The 23,407-nt window shown below is 47.0% G+C and overlaps 1 protein-coding gene across 1 annotated transcript in view; it reads left to right on the forward strand.

The window, feature by feature from the left end:
• The first annotated feature begins 4,895 nt into the window (after positions 1–4,895).
• The window catches only part of TACC2 (transforming acidic coiled-coil containing protein 2), a 201,023-nt gene continuing 182,511 nt past the window's right edge, over positions 4,896–23,407 (forward strand). The window contains exon 1 of the mRNA XM_063607540.1: positions 4,896–5,003. The gene's annotated coding sequence lies outside the window, so the exon portion shown is untranslated. The remainder of the gene's footprint in view (positions 5,004–23,407) is intronic.

Below are 23,407 nucleotides of genomic sequence, written 5' to 3' on the forward strand. Positions count from 1 at the left end.
GAAAGTGTTCATAATAATTAGGTTGCTGCTGTCGTAGCAGAAAGAGTGCTGTGTAAATGCTGGGTGTCAGTATTCTTGCGGAAAGAGCACTGGACTTCAAGGTGGGAGACTTGCAGAGGGCAGAAGGCAAGCCTCTCTGTTTCTTATCTGGAAAATAGAAAACATGATTTTACCTGCCCGGTATAGCTCACGGGGATTTTATAAGAATCAAATGGATGTCAAAGAGCTTTGAAAAGTGCAATGTGCCATTCATACAGATAGTTTTGTTGCTTTTAACTCCATCCAGATATGTTTCTGTTGGGGAGAACTAGTATCATTCTTGCAGATTAGCTTTCTATTAGAAAAAGAAGTGAGTTGGGCGCCGTGGCTCATGCCTGTAATCCCGGCACTTTGGGAGGCACGTGGATCACGAGGTCAGGAGATCGAGACCAGCCTGGCCAACATGGTGAGACCCCATCTCTACTAAAAAAAATACAAAATTAGCTGGGTGTGGTGGTGCATGCCTGTAGTCCCAGCTGTTCGGGAGGCTGAGGCAGGAGAATTGTTTGAACCCGGGAAGCGGAGGTTGCAGTGAGCCGAGATCGCGCCATTGCACTCCAGCCTGGGCAACAAGAGCAAAACTCCACCTCAAAAATCATAATAATAGGGCTGGGTGTGGTGGCTCACGCCTGTAATCCCAGCACTTTGGGAGGCCGAGGCGGGTGGATCTCGAGGCCAGGAGATTGAGACCATCCTGGCTAACACGGTGAAACCCCGTCTCTACTAAAAATACAAAAAGTTAGCCAGGCGTGGTGGTGGGCGCCTGTAGTCCCAGCTGCTCGGGAGGCTGAGGCCGGATAATCACTTGAACCCAGGAGGCGGAGCTTACAGTGAGCCGAGATCTCGCCACTGCACTCCAGCCTGGGTGACAGAGTGAGACTCTGTCTCAAAAAATAATAATAAAAATAAATAATAATTAAAAAAAGAAAAAAAAGAAAGAGAAGTGGAGCTGAAAAGGGAGAGACGCCTGCCTTTTGTTTTTTTTCTTCAAAGACAAATCCAAGCCCTTGTTATAGTCCGTCTGCCTGAGGAAATATAGCCCGTGGTCCCTTTCTTCTCCTGGACTTGGAGCAAAGATCTGTCTCCTTATTCCATCTGTTGTTTGCATCTGTCTGGGCTATTATTTGTCTTCTTTCCAGAATTAAAAGAAATCTTGCTCATGGAATACTGGGCATGAGATTTATCTGTTAAATTATTTGCAGAATATTTTACTGCAGGTCATCTTGTGATTGAAAGGGGGGCCTGGCCTCAGGTGTTAGGAGCTGAGGTTTGCATGGCGGTCAGACAAGTAGGAATTGGGTTAAAATTTCAAAAATGCAGGACCCTGATATAAAAATGCCACTCACTCTGTAATCTTGAGTTATTATAGTAAAATGTGAGAATCATGCTTCCAAAGATTTATAATTTATAGATAAAGAATCTTGGCCGGGTGTGGTGGCACCTGTAATTCCAGCACTTTGGGAGGCTGAGGCGGGCAGATCACAAAGTCAGGAGTTCGAGACCAGCCTGGCCAATATGGTGAAACCCCGTCTCTACTAAAAATACAAAAATTAGCCGGGTGTGGTGGTGGGCACCTGTAGTCCCAGCTACTTAGGAGGCTGAGGCAGGAGAATCGCTTGAATTCGGGAAGCACAGGTTGCAGCGATCCAAGATGGTGCCACCAAACTCCAGCCTGGGCAACAGAGCGAGACTCCATCTCAAAAAAAAAAAAAAAAGAATCTTTCTCTGAAAATGAGGATTATAGAGTGTGAACTTAAGGTGATTTAAAGTTTCCATGGTCTTGATACTGTCCTATGGGGATGATTGTCTTCTTGGATGCACAGATGAAGAGGCTGAGGCCCCTCAGGGCAGGGCAGGGGCACTCGTTAAGGGAATGGCTCAGCCTGCATGGAGGTCAAGCCAACCCCGGGTCAGCAGCCCCCCCTTGTGTGAGGAATCATCCTCAGCTCTTTTTGCCTCCTTCAACACTGCTCCATGGAAGGGATCAAACAGAGATGCCTTGTCCTGGCTCTGGGATCAGAGATAATCGGTTATGTCTAGATTCCACTGCTGTGTGGTCTTGGCCCAGTTACTAAACCTCTCAGAGCCTCAGCTCTAAAACAGGGACACAAATATCCATCTTTCTCTTAAGACAGTTGTGCAAATTCAATGACATAGTTCATGGAAAGATACTGGCCCAGTGCCTGGCATTAGTGAGTGCTCAATAACAGGAGCATTTATTGCTGTTGTTCTCTTTCCCCCACATTCTATCCTTCAGCTAAAATGAAGGAAAATTTTTGCATTGTAGTGTTCATGTTAGCACTAGACCGTATGGGTACCTGAGAGATGAAGCATCTTTTATGTTTTACCTTTGGACACAATGGGATGAACACAGATAGCCAACCACTCAGGGAAATGCACCAGGTAGGGGAACCCTAGCCAAAGCTAGCTTGCTCTTCGGGCTGGTGTCTGAAGGTCAAGGACTACAGCCCATCCAACAAGTCTGACGGTCTCAGGAAGTCCCCAGCTGCAGACTAGGCAGATGATTTGCTTTCACATGTCCTGCAGAAACGTCAAGATTAATTTACAAAATCCATAGGCTAGAGGTTGGTAGAGTTTGATGAGTGGGGACCCTCCCTTCCTGGGGGACCTTGGGGGCTGTCTGCTTCACCTCCAGGCAGGAGCCATACCTACTATCTTCCTTGGGTGCCCTCTGTGTGTACACCCCTGCGGCCATGGGACTGGGGTCTGTCTCCCTAGACTGTGAGCAACGTGACAGGAGGAATGGAGCCTTATTTTTTTTTCTCCTCCCTTTCCTCCCTTTCCTTCCTTCCTCCCTCCCTCCCTCTGTCCCTTCCTTCCTTTCCTCCTTGCTTCCTCCCTCCCTCCCTCCCTTCTTTCCCTCCTACCCTCTCTCCTTCCCTCTCTCCCTCTTCCTTTCTTTTCCTTTCCCCTATTTGTTTCTGTTTCTGTTTTGTAGAGATGGGTTTCACCATGTTGCCCAGGCTGGTCTCGAACTCCTGGGCTCAAGCAGTCTTCCCACCTCACCTTCCCAAAGTGCTGGGATTGCAGGCATGAGCCACCGCACCCGGCTGGGGAGGCAGTTTCTAATTCACACAATGGCATCGTCTGCTCCCAGGCCATGCATTTGGCCCAGAAGAGTGCCACCTTCTGATTTTCACAAAGGTGCCCATGGGCTAGGGAATGTCTGTCATACAGATTTGCACCATCTGCTAGATTTAAGCAAGGTAGAAAGAAATGAGGTCTTGTGCTATCTTCAAATGTGTGTTCCATGTAACGCGAGTTCTATAAGATGTTAAACTGTGGTACATAAACAGAGTCCTGTGGTCAAGAAATTCTGGCAAACTCTGAGTTAAAATTCAGTAAGTTATTCTGCTGTAGAACTCAGAATCTTTACTATGCTAATGTGCATTGTGAATTTCTAAAGGAGGCCTATATTATGTAGCACTTGTCAAAGGTGTTTGACCAGGGAGTACTTTGTTTTCCTCCAAGCTGATCTGGTGCAGCTCATCTGGATGAGAGGTGGACCGGGGAATGCACTCTCAGTTGCTAGTGACAGAAATTCAGCTTGTACCCACCTGCTAAGGTGAAAAGGGCAATGCATGCGGCCTCATCATAGAGCTCCCAGATGGCTAGGGCAGAATGAGGCCTTGGCCCCAGCAGGGCTGCTCCCTCTGCCTGGCATCTCGGCTTTTCTCTGCCTGCGAGCTCTGCCATCTCTTTCTGTGGCGGCTTCGTCCACCACAGCTGGAAACAAGGCTGCAGGTAACTTCCCGACTCACCTTCTATAGAACCCCCCACCAGAACTGCCCTGGTTCTTCAGGGAATCCCGTAGAAGGTCCTGGCTTGACCTGAGTCTCATGTACACTCCAGTGGGCAGGGACATGGGGCACTATGACTGGCATTTTCCATGAGAACCTCAGGGATGGAGGGTATGGGTGGAACTGTTCTTGAAAGAAGGCAGACCCCATCCCAGAACAAGGGGTGCATGTTGTCTGGGGTGGGGGCACAGGGTCGCCGCTGGGGAAACAAAATGAAAGACAACCACTGCTTTGGGAGATATGGCTTGGAGCTTACAAAAGCCCTTTCCCTTCTTCTGATTTTTATATTATACTAAAATAGCATCATTTAAATGAGGTTCTGTTTTTTTTTTTTAATTTTAAATCTCATCTCTGTCCTGTGATTTAAAGTTTTGACTGAGCCTTATATTTTTGCATCCTGGTTTTAAAAATCAACTAGTCTGTAGGAATATGGTTTATAAAAACAACAACAACAAATCAACTAACTGGTGGACAAGCTTATCCTGGAGTGAAAGAAAAGGTGACCAACTCTCAGAGTGGTTAGGATCCCAAGTGGTTGGGTCCGGATTTCTAAGCGTTCATGGTTTTCTTCTTCCGGTTAGTTTTTTTCCCTAGGTTTCCAGCTGAATTCTGGTATGTGAAGCCATCGGTGGTGGAGGGAGGAAAATGTGTTTTCATCTCAGGAGTGCCACAAACAAATTGCACACTTTCAAGTCTTAGTTTAAATGCTCCACTTCTCCTAGGGCGCAAGTGACCCCAAAGTGTGGTAGGTGTCCCCAGTTTTGGTTTTTCTACTAAAGCATTCAGTTGGAACTGCTTGTTTGACTTTGTTTCTTCCCCACTGGATGAGAGCAGCAGCCACCTTTGCTTTGCTGCCATATATCCTCAAGGCCTAGCTCAGTGCCGCACATAGTAGGTGTTTCGCTGGACGGCAGAGCAAGTGGACAACCTTACCTTGAATGCTGTGGTGGGTGCCCTGTTGATAAATGTTTTTGTGTTTTCAGAGACTCCTATCTGATTTCCTTTCCAATTTCTTTTTCTCCTGGCTCAGAGGACTTTATCAGCTCAGACTCCAAGGTCCGCGCAGCCACCCGGGAACAGTCAGAATATAAAAAGGAAGCAGCAGGACACGCCCGGAAGCCCTGACCACAGAGACGCGTCCAGGTAGGAGGCCAGCTCTGGAGGACTGAGGCAGCCCAAGGACTGCCCCGCTCATTGCCTGCTCCAGCATTAGCTTTGCCCCATTTGCTTTGGAAACTGGACCCTTAGACACATGGTATCGTCCTCAGTGGTGAGGTGTTCCAAGCAGTGGTTCACAGACCTCTCTGTGACTGGCTAGGCCTGCATGATTGAAAAATTCATCCTGATTGCCTGCCCAAAGATGAAATTAGTAATTATAGACTTCCATTCCAGCCACACTCCAGAGTATCTTCATTGTCAGAACTTAAAATGGAAAACATCAAGGGTTCCCAGGGGTTTATCAGTGTCTAATCCGTGGCTAAGTGGAGTCTGTATCTCAGTGTGGTGGCCATTGCGGGCACTGGACCATGAAACAGAGGACTGAGAACACAATTACCAAAGCCACCCAAGCCCTTTGTCCCAGGGAGGCTGGTGGATGAATCCCAGAAACCAACTGTGGCAGTGGGATGTGGCCAGTGCGGGGGTGGCCCATCAGTCACTTCCTTTTTTTGGAGATGGAGTCTCGTCCAGGCTGGAGTGCAGTGGCACGGTCTCGGCTCATTGCAACCTCTACCTCGTGGGTTCAAGCGATTCTCCTGCTTCAGCTTTCCGAATAGCTGGGATTACAGGAGCCCGCCACCATGCCCAGCCATTTTTTCTATTTTTAGTAGAGACGGGATTTCACCATATTGGCCAGGCTGGTCTCTAACTCCTGACCTCAGGTGATCCACCCGCCTCAGCTTCCCAAAGTGCTGGATTATAGGTGTGAGCCACCATGCCTGGCTGGTCACTGGCTCTTGTTATGAGCCACAGCCAGGCCCTAGGGCTCCCTGCCGGGGCTCTCTCCTGGGCCTCTCCCCATGTTGGCCCCACACTCATAGTTTTAGGGGATACAAGCAGTAGTCCAGCAGACTCGAGCACCTGGTGTCCAGCATGGACACAGGCCAGGCACGCTGGGGGCACTTAATAACTGCTTGTGGGTTCAACTCACAAATAGCCCATGGATTTGGTCAGAAAAACCCTGCAAAATTGGAGCCCAGCTCTCAGGAGTGTATCATGACAGGCCTTAAGGGAAGCAAATGAGCAGGAACTCTGTGGAACAAAAATGCAAAATGGAATGATAGGCCCCTGTCATAGACAATGCAACTTTGACTCACATGCTACTTCATAGCTTTGCAAAACCTTGAGACTCAAAGTGACTTTTTTTTTTTTTTTTTTGCTTTGGGTAAGTCAGCGCAACCCCTGGTGGCAGGAATTTTCATGCCTGGGGCGTGGAAGTGGGTGGCTTGGGCTATGTGGCTTTCCAGAGGAAGTACTTGGGGCATCTTGGCAGGAGCTTTGGATTTCTTTAGGGAAATGGCAATCAGATGGGGCAGAGTGTTTTTTGCTGAGGGAATCAGAATGATCCCTCAAACAGCACCTTTGATCTCTATTCTCTGCTAAAGATGGTGCTTCCTCAACTTCCCCAGACCCCCGTGTCTGTTCCATTTCCATGAACTTTTCATCAGGGTCACAGGACAAAGGTTTTAGTCTTTGGTTCTAATGAGACCTCTGACTTGGCTCTGGATGACTATGAAACTAGTGAATGGATTTGTCTTTTCTGGAATCCCACACAAGGGAAGCCACTGTGGCTGAGGCCCAGGGTCCAGCTCTTCTCTTTCCCTCTTGGTGAGGTCCTGGGATCTCCTGAGGCCTGGGAATTGCTCGAGGCCTGTGTCACAGCTGGACTGAAGAGTAGCAGCAGCTCAAATGTCTTTTGTTGCTTGTTCCCCAGCTTTAGTCAATTATTATTTTTCCCTTGAAGAATTGCCTCTCGTTGGCATGCAAATTGAGCATAAAAGAGGTGCCCGTAATCCCAGCACTTTGGGAGGCCGAGGTGGGTGGATCACGAGGTCAGGAGATCCAGACCACCCTGGCCAACATGGTGAAGCCCCGTCTCTACTAAAAATACAAAAATTAGCCAGGCGTGGTGGTGTGTGCCTGTAGTCCCAGCTACCCAGGAGGCTGAGGCAGGAGAATCGCTTGAGCTCAGGAGGTGGAGGTTGCAGTGAGCCGAGATCGCACCACTGCACTCCAGCCTGGCAGACAGACTGAGACTACGCCTCAAAAAAAAAAAAAAAAAAAGAGGTGCCTTCCAAGAACACATTCAAAAAAGCAGCTTCCTGCTCACAATTAAAAACATGATTCTCCTCCATAAATGTGTGTGTGTCTATAGTGCAGGGCCCTGTACTAACTCAGAAACCATCTATCGAGAAGGAACAGGCCCTCCTACTCTGCAAGGGCTGACAGTGAGTCCATCGCTCCTGACGGAGCAGGGCTCCTGTGTGCGGTTTCAGTGAGTCACCCGTCCTTGGCGTCACCAACAAGGATAAAGAGCATTTATCGTCCATTTTGCATATAGGGTCCAGACACTATGCCAAATGCTCTGTGTGTGCAATAGATCATTGCATTTTTTAAAAAACCTATTCGGTTCTGATCCTGAGTCCTTACTCTGCCAGGCTGGTGGGTATGCCAAGTGTATTAGTCCGTTTTCACACTGCTGATAAAGATATACCCAAGACTGGGCAATTTACAAAGAAAAGAGGCTTAATGAAGAACTTACAGTTCCACGTCGCTGGGGAAGCCTCACAATCACGGTGGAAGGAAAGGAGGAGCAAGTCACATCTTATGTGGATAGCAGCAGGTAAAGAGAAGAGAGCTTGTGCAGGGAAACTCCCGTTTTTAAAACCATCAGATCTCGTGAGACCCACTCCCTATCACAAGAACAGCATGGGAAAGACCAGCCCCCATGATTCAATCACCCCCCCCAGGTCCCTCCCGCAACACGTGGGAATTCAAGATGAGATTTGGGTGGGGACACAGCCAAACCATATCACCCAGGGCAGCCATCCTTGGGACTTCTCTCTCCAGAGCCTGGTGCATTGAGACCATCATCCATTCCCTCCCCAACCCCAGCACCTTCCCTGTGATGCCAGTGACCACACTGCCCCTCAGGCTGAGGGACTGTGCTGCTTCTCCACAACCGTAGGCAGGAGGAAATCTTTGGCGAGGCTTTGGGAGCCCATGACTGCTTCCTCGAGCACCCTCCCTGCTCATTCCCCTCTGAACCGGAGGATACGGTCTGGAAGTAGAGAGGGACTCTCAGAGGTTCCCCACTGTTCAGGGCCCTTTCTCTCCACTCTCAGGCGCATTGGCCTTGAGGCATCTGTCCCTTGGCCTCATTGGACAACCAGCATTTTCTCTTCAAAGGATGTAAGTTTTTACAAAAGGTGGGAAGACGCATTGACCTGCAACTCTTTCTGTTTTCTACTTGGAAAAATCCAGAGGCAAAAAACACAGAAGGGCCTGCAGTGGCCACCTGCTGGGCATGGAGCGAGGGAAGAATATAGGGACAATGCATATGTGAATATTCCCAAAGATGGTCCCTCTGCCCAGGCATTATCTCCACTCTACAGATGAGGAAACTGAGGCTTGGAGCATGATGTAATCTACCTTAGAGGTAGAAAGTCCATTGTTTCTCCTCGAGGCTCTTCCCTCCCTCTGAATTATGCTAGAACATGGGGTTTACTCATCCCCAAAGTTCTTCAATAGGAAGAGTGGGGTCCCATCAATTCAACTGTCTTGCTTTTCCGGTTGCCACGTGGTGGCGCTGTTGTAACTTAGCCCAGCATAGTTCAACCATCCAGAGTCTGGGAGTTGCCTCCCTGATGACCATCCATGCACAGGCCCCTGGGTTCTTGAGGGAGAATGATCCCAGCCTCCTAGGGTGAAGCTTAACCCCAGTAGCATCTCTTTCAGCTCAGCAGTGTCCATGCCAGTACAGCTGATGTAGCAGTACAGCTGATTCCCAGTCTGGACTGGTCCCTGGTCCGCCCTCCTTGGATATCATCAACCAGGGACTGAGCAGCTTTTTCCTTTTAGATCCTTAAGACACAACCGATTTTATCTTACAACCTTTTGCCAGATAATGGAGCTATTAATATTAGGTTGTACCAGAGGAAATTACCATTTAGGTAGGTCAAAAATTGTTGGTCATTGGCCATTTCCTGTGCTTCCATTTCCTGTGCTCCTTCTTCTGAAAAAGGTCAAGGGCAGTGTTTCGAGATGACTGGCTTTTCTCAGGGAGTGAGAATCAGGCAGGGAGTGACCTTGAGTGATTCCTAGCTGAATTCCCGGCGCCTTTGGTTTCTGACCACAGTGCTTAGGCTCCCAGGCAATGGTAATTGACACAAGACCAAACAGATCTCCCAAACAAGGCTTTGTGAGGGGCTTATGTTTGAACACAAGGGAGACAGCGCTGGAGCAAAGTTCTCCGGCTGGCTCCCCGAGGACAGGTCTTTTTGGTGTTTTAAGAAGGGTGGGCAGGGCATGGTGGCTCACGTCTGTAATCCCATCACTTTGGGAGGCCGATGTGGGTGGATTGCCTGAGCTCAGGAGTTCGGGACCAGCCTGGGCAACACGGTGAAACCTCATCTCTACTAAAATGCAAAAAATTAGCTGGGTGTAGCAGCATGCATCTGTAGTCCCAGCTACTCCAGAGGCTGAGGCAGGAGAATTGCTTGAACCCAGGAGGTGGAGGTTGCAGTGAGCTGAGATTGCACCACTGCACTCCAGCCTGGGTGACAGAGTGAGACTCCGTCTCCAAAAAAAAAAAAAAAAAAAAAAGTGAAGAAGGGTGACGTGAACAAGCATGAGGTATGGGAGCGTCGCTACATGTGTGGGGTAGAGCGCGGAGTGCACAGGCACAGTGAAAGAACGTGTTAGGCCATGCATTGCATGATCAAAAAATGGCAGATATGCAGCCATAAAAAAGAAGGAGATCATGTCCTTTGCAGGGACATGGATGGAGCTGGAGGTCATTATCCTTGGTAAACTAACACAGGAACAGAAAAGCAAACACTGCATGTTCTCACTTATAAGTGGGAGCTAACTGATGAGAACACATGGACACGTAGAGGAGAACAACACATACTGGGGCCTATTGGAGGGAGGAGGCTGGGAGGAGGGACAGGATCAGGAATGATAACTAATGGGTACTAGGCTTAATACCTGGGTGATGAAATAATCTGTACAACACACCCCCATGACACGAGTTCACCTATGTAACAAACTTGCACTTGTGCCCTTGAACGCAAAATAAAGGTTTATAAAACAAAACAAAACTCAAAAAATGGCAGATAAGCCCCACCTGGGTGGGAATTTTGGTATTATGATGAGCCAGTGGGTGAAGATGGGTCATTCTGGACTTGTGCGCATGCGGTCAATAGGGTTAACTCCCTTGAGTAAGATGGTGGAATGCTGCTAACCTTAGCTTCTTCAAGGTCTCTTGGTCAGCAGGGATGGCACTGGATGGAGTATGCAAGGTCTAGTAGAGTCCTGGTGGGGGCCAAGTCCCGTCCATACCCTGTCTCACTTTGTCACTGAATGAAGGAGAGTGGAAACTCAACAGCCTGGAGTCTTAGCTGTTATCTGATGGTTCTCAAACTTGAGTGGGCACCAAGATCACCTGCAAGGCAGATTAAGACAGATTTCTAGGCTTCGCCTCTGGGGAGTCTGATGCAGCAGGTCTGTGGTGAGGCCTGTGAAGGGGCATTTCTTTTTCTTTTTCTGTTTTTGAGACAGAGTTTTATTCTTGTCGCCCAGGCTGGAGTGTAATGGTGCGATCTCAGCTCACTGCAACCTCCGCCTCCCGGGTTCTAGCGATTCTCCTGCCTCAGCCTCCCAAGTAGCTGGGATTACAGGCGCCTGCCACCATGCCTGGCTAATTTTTGTATTTTTAGTAGAGGCGGGGTTTCACCATGTTGGCCAGGCTGGTCTCGCACTCTTGACCTCAGGTAATCTGCCCACCTCAGCCTCCCAAAGTGCTGGGATTACAGGCGTGAGCCACTGCGCCCAGCCAGTAAGGAGCATTTCTAACAGGTTCCCAGGTATTAGTACTGCTGGTCCAGAGACCACACAATGAAGACTGCTGCATTCTGCCACGCAGCTGTGTGACCACCTCAGCCCAGTGCTGTTGGGGCTCAGAAGAAGCCTTCCCTGAGAGCTGGAGTGGACAAGGAGGGTCTCCTGGCAGGGGTGGAGGGAACTTGAGTGAAAGGGGCAGGCTCTAGAGGCCATTCCAGGCAGGGGCAGAATTCCTGAACTGGACCTCTCTAGGGCTGAGCAGGAAGTGAGTGCAGACCCAGGTGGTGACGTTCACTGAAAACAAGGTATGAGGAGTGGCGCCATGTTGAGGAGAATCTGTCAGTCAGGAGAGGGGTTGAGATTTTATCCTGAAGGTAACTGGAAGCTAGGGAAGTGCTTTGTGGTTTGTTTGCTTTTAAACAAGGGCTGGGCCGGGCACAGTGACTCACGCCTATAATCCCAGCACTTTGGGAGGCCAAGGCCGGTGGATCATGTGAGGTCAAGAGTTTGAGACCAGCCTAGTCAACCTGGTGAAACTCCATCTCTACTAAAAATACAAAAATTAGCCTGGCATGGTGGTGCACACCTGTAGTTTCAGCTACCAGAGAGGCTAAGGCAGGAGAATCCCTTGAACCCAGGAGGCAGATGTTGCAGTGAGGTGAGATCATGCCACTGCACTTCAGCTGGGCGACAAGAGTGAGACTCCGTCTCAAACATAAAATAAAAATAAAATAAAATAAACAAGGGCTTATGCATGCCAGGAAAATGTTCTGAAGATAAGGGTGGGGCACTGACTGGTGCACTGGAGGGGTGGAGGGTGCCGGCTGGAAGGGGCACTAGGGGATGTTGTTGTAGTAGAGGAATGGTGGCCAGAAGGAATCCCAAGGGAGAACCCACAGAACCCGGTGACTGCCTGGGTGTGGGCAGAAGAGGTGGAGTCAAAGAATGAGAAATAAAAGTAAAATCCTAAGCCCTCCATCCAGCTGAACAGACTCCCTCTTGGCCAAAGGGACCCTAAAGAAGCCTTAAAAACTAAGTTTGGCCGGGCACGGTGGCTCACGCCTCTAATCCCAGCACTTTGGGAGGCCGAGGCGGGCAGATCACCTGAGGTCGGGAGTTCGAGACCAGCCTGACCAACATGGAGAAACCCTGTCTCTACTAAAAATAAAAAATTAAAAAATTAAAAAAAATTAGCCAGGCATGGTGGTGGGCACCTGTAATCCCAGCTACTTGGGAGGCTGAGGCAGGGTTCAACCTGAGGCTTGAACCCAGGAGGTGGAGGTTGGGGTGAGCCAAGATCGAGCCATTGCACTCCAGCCTGGACAACAAGAGTGAAACTCTGTCTCAAAAAAACAAAAACAAAAACTGAGTTTGGAGCCCTGAGAGGATGGAGGTCAGACAACCTTCCCGTACCTGCTCCCTCGCTAGCTGATGTTAGACTTTCTTTCCTAAGGGTTCAGCAGAAACAAGCAAACCAGCCCTTTCAAAAGACTTGCTCCACCACTGGTTTCAGCCAGATCCCCTTCCCTTTTGTGGTTTCCACACAACAACTGACCAGCATTCCTTCCACACAAGAGACCACCCACCATGGAGTGGTTTGGCACCCTGAGTGCCTTCGCACCCTCTGCGTCACCTTTTAATGTATAAAGCCTAATTTTAACGCATTTAAATGTTGTCTACACCACAAAGTGAGCATGGGGTGTAACATGTCTGTTTGCTTACTATGCATGCACGCCCCTCTTCATGAATACTCATAGCTCTTCCTATAATCTGTTGAATGTGTCTACTTAGCCTGTTCAGCATAAATTCCAGTCTCAAACTTCCCTATCTCAAGTGCCTGCTTCCGGCTTCTGCTGCAAAGCACAGAAGCGCTTCTGTCACTTTCCAGCCTGCGGGATAGATGGCCAGCCTGCAGACTGCAACCCTTTATTATATATTTATTTATTTAGAGACGGAGTCTCACTCTGTCGCCAGACAGGAGTGCAGTGGCACGATCTTGGCTCACTGCAACCTCCACCTCCCGGGTTCAAGTGATTCTCCTGCCTCAGCCTCCCGAGTACCTGGGACTACAGGTGCGAAGCACCATGCCCAACTAATTTTTGTATTTTTAGTAGAGATGGGGTTTCACCATGTTGGCCAGAATGGTCTCGATCTCTTGACCTTGTGATTCACCTGCCTCGGCCTCCCAAAGTGCTGGGATTTGCAGGCATGAGCCACCATGCCTGGCCACTGCAACTCTTTATAAGAAATAAGCTTTCCTCCCCAAATTTATGAACCTCATGATTCTTCAGTTGACAAGAAGACTCTAAGGTTCTGGATCAAGAACCCAAAAGAAAGATCCAACATTAAACACTGGGACATCTAAAGTGAGAGCTAGGCCATGCGTGAGCCACTGAGCCCAGCCCCATCTGTGTGTTTTTTTTTTTTTTTTGAGACATGGTTTCGTTTTTGGTGTCCATGATGGAGTGCAGTGGCGCAATCTCGGCTCACTGCAACCTCCACCTCCCGGGTTCAAGCCATTCTCCTGCCTCAGCCTCCTGAGTAGCTGGGATTACAGGCACCTGCCACTACGCCTGGCTAATTTTTGTTGTTGTTGTTGTTGTTGTATTTTTAGTAGAGACGGGGTTTCACCATGTTGGTCAGGCTAGTCTCGAACTCCTGACCTTGTGATCCGCCCGCCTCAGCCTCCCAAAGTGCTGGGATTATAGGCGTGAGCCACCACGCCCGGGCTCCATCTGTGTTTTTAATAAGCACCCCAGGTGATTCTTCTGAGGAGGGAAATTTAAGGAATGGTGAGCTATTGCCAGGACCACTTTATCAGAATTGCCTGGGATATCAGTTAAAGTACCCATTTCCTGAACACCCCCCTCCCCCCTTGAAGAGTCTGAGCCAGTAGATTTGGGATGAGACCCCTAAATCTGTGTTTGTAATAAGAATCCCATGAGATTCTCATGAGAAAGCAAGTTTGGGAGACACTGACCAGGGTTTACCCCCAGGCCAATAAGGATAGCTAACTTTTGTTTGCGCTTTGGATAATTCGCATCAGACTCATGCCCCCTCTCCTGTTCTCTCCTCTTTTTTTTTTCCAACATATATTTACTGGGCAGCCATTCTGTGCCTGCTCCTGCACTAGGTGGTGACGATGCAGCTGGCAGCACGCACCATGGGAGCTCTGCTCCGGTGGGTAAATACACCGTAGTTAAGGAGTTAGACATTGAGCAAGGAAACAAATAGAACAGAGACACTTTTGGGTGGTGTGGAGGCTCTGAAAGGTACCCAGCAGGGTGTCAAGCTAGAGAGTAACAGGGAAAGTGGCTACTTTAGATTAGACCTGCCATTCTCAAAGTGGGGTTTCTGGCCCAGTGGTCTCAGCATCACCTGGGAATTTGTTAAAAATGCAAAACTTTGACCCCACTCCCACTCACTGAACTAGAAACTCAGGGTGGGGCCTAGTGATGTGTGTTTTAACAAGCCCAGGGATTCTGGCACTCCTAAGGTTTGAGAACCACTGGATTAGATGGCCAGAGAAGGAGGTGATGTAGGAACTGAGTCTGGAATGACAAAAAGGCAGACATGGAAGACCTAGGGGACCAGGCATTCCAGGTGGAGGGACAGGCCTTGCAAAGGGCTTAAGGAGGAAGAATTCCCTGCTTTAGAGGAATGGGTGACCATCGAGGCAGTGAGAGATGGTGAGGTGGGCAGGGGCCTGATCAGCCAAGCCTGGACCCTGAAGGCCATGGTGAGGAACTTGGATTTCCTTCTGGTGCTGGGGATGCAAGCAAGACTGGGGCCAGGTGGTCAAAGAAGGGGCCCAGGTAGAGCCCCAGGCAGAGCCCCAGGCAAATCCCCAAGCAAGATGTGGTACCTGGAACTAGGGCAGGGTTTCTCAAGCTCGTTTTTATTGCCACTCACTCCTGGCTGCCTGCAAGGAAGTTAGAGACATTTATTCCTCATTGCCTTTCCCTCTCCAAGAAAGTTCAATACCACAGGAATGCTGTATATGTTTCTGTGCTATGGCCTTTGAGGCCACAGACTATTGTACTATCTAAGGCTCTTTTCACCTCTCAAGAACCAATTTTCACCCCACCTAGGGATGGTCTTGGCCCATTGAGAGTGCATGGACTGAGATACCAGTGAAGGTGGAGAAAATGTGAGCAGCTTTCCATATTTTGGATATAGTGGAGCTAGAGATGCCAGGACTTGCTGATAGACTGGCTTTAGAAGGAAAAAGAAAAAGAGGCCAGGTGCGGTGGCTCATGTCTGTAATCCCAGCACTTTGGGAGGCCAAGGTGGGCGGATCACCTGAGGTCAGGAGTTTGAGACCAGCCTGGCCAACATGGCGAAACTCTGTCTCTACTAAAAATACAGAAATTAGCCGGGCGTGGTGGCGCATGCCTGTAATCCCAGCTACTCGGGAGGCTGAGGCAGGAGAATCACTTGAACCCTGCAGGTGGAGGTTGCAGTGAGCCAAGATCATGTCACTGCACTCCAGCCTGGGCAACAGAGACTCCATCTCAAAAAAAAAAAAAAAAAGGGGGGGCCAGGCACGGTGGCTCACACCTGTAATCCCAGCACTCTGGGAGGCCGAGGTGGGCAGATCACGAGGTCAGGAAATCGAGACCATCCTGGCTAACACGGTGAAACCCCATCTCTACTAAAAATGCAAAAAAAATTAGCGGGGCGTGGTGGCAGGTGCCTGTAGTCCCAGCTACTTGGGAGGCTGAGGCAGCAGAATGGCGTGAACCCGGGAGGCGGAGCTTGCAGTGAGCCGAGATGGCACCACTGCACTCCGTCTCAAAAAAAAAAGAAAAAGAAAAAGAAAAAAAAAAAGGAGGGAGAAAAGAATCGAGGAAGATTCCTGAAGCTTTGGCTTGAGCGACTGGGCAGGTGGGACCATATGCTGAGATGTGAAAAGCACTAAGGTCAGGTGTGTCTGCCGAGTTCCACGGCCACAGACCTGGGCTCCAGGAGGAAATCGTACGGGTGCCAGGTGAAGCTGTCAGGACAAAGTGCCGACTATCACAGACCCGGGCTTGTGCTGGGGGAATCCCAGGAGGGCCTGGCATCTTCTAGAGAAAAGCAGAGTTCTCCTTTCTGCTTCAGGGACAGCTCATTTCCTGCTCCATGCCCAGCTCCTTAGCACCCCAGCCTTTTTAGGGGGTCGGTGTCTTAGTCCATTTAATCAACACGGGCCCACTACACACTACGGGTCAAGCTCTGGGCTGGACCAGAGGTACAAAGATGAGCAAGATGTCCAGTCCAGTCTAGAGAAAGGCATGCAAATGAATAATTCTAGAACAAGCTAAATGCCCTAGGTGGGGTCTCTGGGAGCACAGGGGCGGGGAGAGAGGGGCTGGCTCTGCTGGGGAGAACCAGGAGAGGTCTCCAGGGGAGGTTTCTTGGGGCTGGGTCTCCAAAACTGAGTAGAAGTAGAGGATTATGGGGAAAAGACAGTCCCAGGCAGAGAACAGCTGTCCCTATCGTAGATCCACAGGAAACAGAATTTAAGAAGGACTAGGCACATAAACTTTAGGACATGTCAGAGCGGCTTTTTTTTTTTTTTTTTTTGAGACGGAGTCTCGCTCTGTCACCCAGGCTGGAGTGCAGTGGCACCATCTCCGCTCACTGCAAGCTCCGCCTCCCTGGGTTCACTCCATTCTCTGCCTCAGCCTCCCGAGTAGCTGGGACTACAGGTGCCCGCCACCACGCCTGGCTAATTTTTTGTATTTTTTAGTAGAGACAGGGTTTTACTGTGTTAGCCAGGATGGTCTCAATCTCCTGACCTTGTGATCTGCCCGCCTCGGCCTCCCAAAGTGCTGGGATTACAGACGTGAGCCACCACGCCTGGAGTTTCACTCTTGTTGCCCAGTCTGGAGTACAATGACGCCATCTTGGCTAACCACAACCTCCGCCTCCCGGGTTCAAGTGATTCTGCCTCGGCCTCTGGAGTAGCTGGGATTACAGGCATGCGCCACCACGTCCGGCTAATTTTGTTTTTTTTTTTAGTAGAGACAGGGTTTCTCCATATTGGTCAGGCTGGTCTCGAACTCCTGACCTCAGGTGATCCACCTGCCTCGGCCTCCCAAAGTGCTGGGATTACAAGCATGAGCTACTGTGCCCGGCCCAGAGCTTCTTTACATATGGGAGATAGGAGGTGTAGCATAATATTAAGCTCAACCTCTTGGCTTTTTCAGAAGACAAACTCCTAGTTAGAACAAAAACATCTTTGGTGTGGATAGCAGCAGCTATGGGGAAGGGTTTAGAAAGATGGTTTGAAAAAATGAACTAAATGGGCTTTAAATGGAAGGCCAGGATGTTTCTTACTCCTCCGTTTCATTGTCATTTGTGGAATCGGTCTGCTGCAGGCTGGGCATTGGGCCTAGGGCTACACACATCACCTCACCCGGCAGCTCTGTGTGGATGGCTGTAGATGACCCAAGGGGGCCATATGAGGAAATCAGGGCTCAGAGAGGTTAAGGAACTTGTTTTAGGTCACACAGACAGAATGTGGCAGGGCGGGGACTAGAACCGAGGCTGGTTTGATCCACCTGAAACCCAGACTCGTAACTGACTCTCACAGGTGTCTGAAGTGTTTGTGTTCTGGTCTCCATAATTAGAAAGTGAACCTTGGTCAATCCTTAACATTTAGTTTTCCTATAAACAGGGTCAGTTCTTAGCAGAAAAAAGAAAAATCAGAAAGATCTAAGCTGTGTTTTGCACATCGGCCAGGGCCAGCTCTTACAGACCGAGCCCTGTGTTTCCCAGGTGGCCTGCTCTGTTCCTTCCAAACTTGGGAGGACTCTGAGATCAATTCCCAGGCTCCCGCCCAGCCAGGGTGTGTCGGGCAGAGCGGAGAGCAGCCTCCGCCCCTCCTTCTCCTGCTTCTGACTCATTATTTATCTTTGGCAGGAAGTAAACACAGAGAGGAGAGTGGGAGGGAGAGGAGGAGTGAGCTCCTGACTTTTGACACTGGCTGAAAAGGAAGATCATGTGCTGAATTAGGTGTGTGTCTGTTTTCTGCTCCTCTGGTTTCAACAGAGCATTTGAGGCTTTAAACAACAGGGGAAGAGGAGTATTTTTCCATTAGGAGATAATACCCATTTATTATAGCAACTTGGAACATAGCGAAGAGTGCAGAGTGGAGAGGAAAAAATCACCAATGCTCCTACCATATGCAGACAATGGCTTTCAAAATATTAGTGTTTTCCTCACACTCTTCTGTTTTTTTTCTAGTTCTTTTCTTTATTGATTGTGAGATAGCTATATTTTGTTAGGTGGTATATTAAGTGTGCATATATATTATAAAAAACATATGCAAATTATATATTATACATATATATTATATAATATACACACACACACACACACCCTTAAAGAAATGTGTGTGTGTGGTCAGGCGTGGTGGCTCACTCTTGTAACCCCAGCACTTTGGGAGGCCGAGGCAGGTGGATCACTTGAGGTCAGGAGTTTGAGACCAGCCTGGCCAACATGGTGAAACCCCGTCTCTACTAAAAATACAAAAATTAGCCGGGCGCGGTGGTGTATGCCTGTGGTCCCAGCTACTTGGGAGGCTGAGGCAGAAGAATCGCTTGAACCCAGGAGGCAGAGGTTGGAGTGAGCCAAGATCATGCCACTGCCCTCCAGCTTGGGTGACAGAGCGAGACTCTGTCTCAAACAACAACAAAAAGTGTGTGTGTGTGTGTGTATATAATTTTTATATATGTATATGCACTTTAAAAATAATTAATAGGCTATTTTCAGAACAGTTTTAGGTTACCGAAAAATCGTGTAGCTATTACAAAAGAGTTCCCATGCACACTTCCCTCCTCCATACAGTTTCCCCTATTATTAACACCTCACATTAATGTGGTATATTTGTTTCAACTAATGGGCCAATATTGATACATTATTATTAACTAAAGTCTATACAGTAAGTTCTCCCTCAGTGTCACTAATAGGTTCTTAGAAACTGCAATTTTAAGTGAAATGATGTATAATGAGACCAGTTTTTTTGTCATCATTTTACTGAAACTACATTGAACAAAACCACATTATTGGAGAGCCTACTCTATAACTATTTGCTCAAAGTTGCAGTTTCCAAGAACCACTGGACAACATTGAGGACTTACTATCGTTTACATTAAAGTTCAGTTTGTGTTGTACATTCTGATGAATTTGACAAATGCATGAGGTCATGTATCCGTCATTATGATATTAGTTTCACTGCCTTAAAAACCCCTTAGGCTCCACCCATTCCCCTCCCTCCATCCTCCCACATTCTTGGGAATCACTCTCTTTTTAGCGTCTCTATAGTTTTGTTCTAATTCCTTTTTTATTGGTATCAGATACATACTGTGAGTTGTCTGAATTTGAGAGCTTGATGAATGCTTATAGTCCTGTATAGATCTAGGTCATTTTCATCATACCAGATTGTTTTCTCTTGTTCCTTCCCAGTCAATACCCCTGCCCAAGAGTAACAACTATTCTGACTTCTATCACCATTGATTGGTTTTGACAGTTCTTGAACTCTATATAAATGGAAGCAAATAGTATGTATGCTTTGCTCTCTGGCTTATTTTATACACGGATACTTGTTGATTTAAAAAATTTTTTTTATTGTGGTAAAGGGCAGAACATAAAATTTACCATCTTAACCGTTTCTAAGTGTACAGTTCAGTAGTATTAGGTATAATCACATTGTTGTTTGACCAGTGTCTCTGTAGTTTCTTAGCTGAGAAGCTGGCATCATTGATTTGAGACCTTATTAAAATATAGGCATTTTAGTGCTATAAATGTCACTCTGAGACCTGTTTTAACTGCGTCCCACAAATTTTGATATTTCTGTTTTCATTTTCATTCTGTTCAAATACTTTACAATTTCCTTCTTTCTTTCTTCTTTTACTCATGGACTATTCAGAAATGTGTTATTGTTTCCAAATAGTTGGGGATTTTCCAGATATCTTTCTGTTATTGATTTCTAATTTAATTTCACTGTAGCCAGATAAGATACTTTGTATAATTTGAATCATCTCAAATTTATGCACAGAATATGGTCTCCCTTGTACATGTTCCATCTGTACTTGAAAAAAATGTTATTTTGCTATTATTGGATGGTGTTAAAAAAGTGTTAATTAAGTCAAGTTGGTCATAGTGTTGTTCACGTCATCTGTATCCACACTGATTTTCTATCCACTTGTTCAATTATTGAGAGAGGGGTTTGGAAATACCAGACTATAATTGTGGATTTGTCCATTACTCCTTTCAGTTCTACCAGTTTTTGCTTCTTGTGTTTTGAAGCTCTGTTATTTGATAAAAATTTTTAGAATTTTTAATGTTTATTTTAGAATGTATAAAATTTTAGAATTTATATGGATAAATTGAATCCTCTATCATTATAACATTATCTTCTTTGTGCCTGTAATACTTTTTGCTGCAAAATCTACTTTGTCTTAAATAATACAGACACAACAGCCTGATTAGTGTTTGCATAGTGCATCTTCCCCTTCTTCCATTGTTTTACATTTAGCCTATTTGTGCTTTAAAAAAATTTAAGTACCTATATTGTAGGCAGCATAGAGTTGGATCTTGTTTTATTAATGCACTCTGAAAATCTATACTTTTTTCTTGAGGCAGGGTCTCACTCTATCACCCAGGCTGCTCTATCACACCACTGCAATGGTGTGATCTCGGCTCACTGCAGCCTCCACCTCCCAGGTTCAAGTGATTCTGCTGCCTCAGCCCCCCAAGTAGCTGGGACTACAGGGGCCTGCCACCATGCCCAGCTAATTTTTTTTTTTTTTTTTTTTGAGACAGAGTCTCTGTCGCACAGGCTGGAGTACAGTGGCACAATCTCAGCTTACTGCAACCTCTGCCTCCCAGGTGCAACTGATTCTCCTGCCTCAGCCTCCTGAGTAGCTGGGATTACAGGCGTGCACCACCACACCCAGCTAATTTTTGTATTTTTAGTAGAAAACTGGTTTTACCATGTTGGTCAGGGTGGTCTCGAACCCCTAACCTTGTGATCCGCCCGCCTTGGCCTCCCGAAGTGCTGGGATTAGAGGCGTGAGCCACCGTGCCCAGCTTAATTTTTGTATTTTCAGTAGAGATGGGATTTCACCATGTTGGCCAGACTGGTCTCAAACTCCTGACCTCAAGTGAGCTGCCTGCCTCGGCCTCCCAAAGTGTTGGGATTATAGGCATAAGCCACCGTGCCTGGCCTAAAAATCTGTAGCTTTTAACTGGAGTGTTTATAACATTCACATTTATTGTGATTATTAATATGGTTGGTTTAAATCTATAGTCTTATTCCATTTTTCCTCCTTTTTTGCCTCCTTTTGGATTATTTTATTAGCTACAACTATTTGTGTTATTTTAGTGGTTGCTTTAAGAAGTACAATATACATCTTTAATATCTCACAATCTACTTTACAATGATTATATCATTTTACATTTATTAGAAGAGGCTTACAACAATATGCTTCCATTTCTTCTGTTTCAGACTTTGTTCTATTTGGTCTTTATATATAAGCTACACATCCCATAATACATATTATTTGTGCTTTAATCAGCCAATTATCTTTTAAAAGAGTTTTAAGTAACAAGGAAAAAGAAACTGTATTTACTTGCATAGTTACCATTTTCTGGGTGTTCTTTATTCTGTCGTGTAGATCCTGATTACCATTTTGCATTCTTTTCTTTTTGCTTGAAGGTCTTCCTTTAACATTTCCTGAAATGTAGGTCTGCTAGGGGTTATTCTTTTAGCTTTTGCATGTCTGGAAAAATCTTTATTTCACCTGGTTTAGAAAAATATTTTGTCTGGGGAAAGAGTTCTAGGTAGGCAGTTTTTTTCTTTCAACACTTTAAAGATATTATTTCTGTATTCTGGCTTTCATTATTTCCAACAAAATTCTTACCTTTGTTCTTTTTTTCTTTGGCTACTTTTAATATTTTTCACTTTTTCACTGGTTTGAAGCAGTTTGGTTACGATATGCCTTGGTGGTGTAGGTTTTTCACTGTTTCTGGGTTTTTTGTTTTTTTTTTTAGACACAGTCTTAGCTCTGTCGCCCAGGCTGGAGTGCAGTGGCCTGATCTCGGCTCACTGCAACCTCCGCCTCCCAGGTTCAAACAATTCTCCTGCCTCAGCCTCCCAAGTAGCTGGAATTATAGGCGTATGCCACCACACCTGGCTAATTTTTGTATGTTAGTAGAGATGGGGTTTCACCATGTTGGCCAGGCTGGTCTCAAACTCCTGACCTCAGGTGATTCACCCGCCTTGGCCTCCCAAAATGCTGGGATTATAGGCATGAGCCACTGCCCTGAACACCGGCCCTTGCTGTTTCTTATGCTTGGCATTAGTTGAGATTGTTGGATATGTTGGTTAATAGTTTACATCATATTTGGAGATTTTTCAGTCATCAGTTCTTCAAATATTTTGTATCTCCCCTCCTCCTATGGGGACTCTACACATATATTTGGTTACTTGAATTTGTCTCACAGCTCACTGATGCTTTTTTGTTGTTGTTGTTATTTCTTTCAGTCTTAATTCTCTCTGTGTTTCATTTTAGAACATTTTTATTGCTATATCTTGAAGTTCACTAATCTTTTTCTCTGCAGTGGCTAACCTGTCATTAATTTCACCCAGTGGGTTTTTTATTTTAGACATCGCAGTTTTCATCTCTACAAGTTTCATTTGGGTCTTTTTTACATCTTTCCTCTGTGCTTGACATACTCGGTCTTCCCTCTAGCCTCCTGAACATACGGAATACAGTTATAATTCTGGAAAAAAAGTCTTTTTATAGTAATTCTATTATCTGTGTAATTTCTGGGTTCAAGACAAATTATGTGATTTTTTTTCTTTGTTATGGGTCACATTTCCCTGCTCGCAGGCTGGACACTGTGGACTTTAAGCTTTTTGGGTTCTGGATATTTTCGTATTCCTATAAATGCTATTGAACTTTGCTCTGGGATGCAGTTAAGTTATTTGGAACAACTTAATCCTCTGCATCTCGCTTCATTAGGTGGAACGAGAGCAGTGTTTAGGTGAGGATTAATCTTCCCCACTACTGAGGCAAAACCTGCCTTTGTGCTCAGCAGATGCCTTACGAGTGATGAGGTACTCCACTCTGGCCGGTGGGAACAGGAATTATTCCCAGCTCTGTGTGAGCTGTGAGGATTGCTCCTCCGAAACCTTTTTTTTTTTTTTGAGATGGAGTCTCACGGTGTCGCCCAGGCTGGAGTGCAGTGGTGCGATCTCGGGCCACTGCAACCTCCGCTTTCCGGGTTCAAGTGATTCTCCTGTCTCAGCCTCCTGAGTAGCTAGGACTACAGACGCGCGCCACCACACCTGGCATTTTTTTGTATTTTTAGTAGAGACGAGGTTTCACCATATTGGCTTGGCTGGTCTCGAACTCCTGACCTCGTGATCCACCCGCCTCAGCCTCCCAAAGGCCTGGGATTACAGGCGTGAGGCACCGCGCGGGTCCAAA

This window comes from Pan paniscus, chromosome 8 (assembly GCF_029289425.2).
Source record: "Pan paniscus chromosome 8, NHGRI_mPanPan1-v2.0_pri, whole genome shotgun sequence".
Lineage (NCBI taxonomy): Eukaryota > Metazoa > Chordata > Mammalia > Primates > Hominidae > Pan > Pan paniscus.